Genomic DNA, 1,530 nt, shown 5'->3' on the forward strand with positions numbered 1-1,530 from the left:
GATAGAATCTATAATGGGGTCACATGAAATAGTGTAAATATTGTTTCTTTGAGGGTGTTTTATACTGTAAGCATCTCTTATATCAGACCATTATCTGCATAAATGTGNAACTTTTGTTATTTCCATTTTCACTGCAGAGGCCAAGGGCTTTGTGTAGCTTAACTGGAACTGTTTCTTCTGACAGTCTTGTTGAAGGCANGAGATGTAGTCAACACTATTAAGAGAGCTCGGAACATTAAGAATCAGCAGCAGAAGTGTGAGGAGCTCTCGCTGCTGCTGCAAGGTGTCTTGAAAGTGCAAAACCANAAGCCAGTACTGGAGGGAAAGCTATTNTTGCTGAAAGGGAGAGNTGAGAAAGAGCAATTCAATACAACCTTGGAAACAATGCATACCTAGGCAGAGCATGGAGAAAAACAGATNAGCTCATTCTTTTCATTTCTTTTTAATTGTAGTTATAGATTTTTATTAGTAATGTACATAACATTAACTAGCATAGTAAATAGTAGGATAGATAATATGCTGTTTTTCATAAAAATAAAAAGAATTANTTTTGATCTATGGCCAATTTAAACAGATTTTCTTTCTCTTAGNTTTGTAGTTTAGTTTNGTTTTTCAGTTATGTTATATTCATTTCTTGTGTTCTTTTAATTCTATTTTGTATAAATCTCTGTGTTGTTTGTCTTATACATACCTTTGATATGTGTGTTTGTGTATGTGAGTATGTGTTTTTGTGTGTGGGTGTGTGTGCTTGTGTAACTTATGTGTGTGTGAATGCGTGTGTGTGAGTGTGTGTTCTTGTGTGGATAATAATTGTGTGTGTGTANCTTATATGTGTGTGTGCGTGTTCCTGTGTGTGTATCTTTGTTTGTTTGTGTGTGTCTGTTTGGTTATGTTTGTTTCTTTGTGTCTATGTGTGAGTAAATGCGTGTGTTTGTATTGGTGTGTGTTCTTTTGTGGATAATAATTGTGTGTGTAACTTATATGTGTGTGTGTGTGCGTGTCCGTGTGTGTGTTTCTTTGTTTGTTTGTGCGTGTCTGTTTGGTTGTGTTTGTTTCTTTGTATTTGTGTTGGTGTGTTCTTGTGTGCATAATAATTGTGTGTGTAACTTATATGTGTTTGTGCGTGTCCGTGTGTGTGGTGTTTCTTCGTTTGTTTGTGCGTGTCTGTTTGGTTGTGTTTGTTTCTTTGTGTCTATGTGTGAGTGAACGCGTGTGTTTTTGTTGGTGTGTGTTTTTGTGTGGATAATAATTGTGTGTGTGTAACTTATATGTGTGTGTGTGTGTCCTTGTGTGTGTGTTTCTTTGTTTGTTTGTGCGTCTCTGTTTGGTTGTGTTTTTTTCTCTGTGTTTGTGTTGGTGTGTGTTCTTGTGTGGATAATAATTGTGTGTGTGTAACTTATATGTGTGTGTGCATGTCTGTTTGTTTGGTTGTTTTGTTTCTTTGTGTCTATGTGTGAGTGAATGCGTGTATGTGAAATCGTGTGTTTGTATTGGTGTGTTCTTGTGTGGATAATAATTGTGTCTGTGTAA

Source organism: Vigna radiata, unplaced genomic scaffold, assembly GCF_000741045.1.
Source record: "Vigna radiata var. radiata cultivar VC1973A unplaced genomic scaffold, Vradiata_ver6 scaffold_506, whole genome shotgun sequence".
Lineage (NCBI taxonomy): Eukaryota > Viridiplantae > Streptophyta > Magnoliopsida > Fabales > Fabaceae > Vigna > Vigna radiata.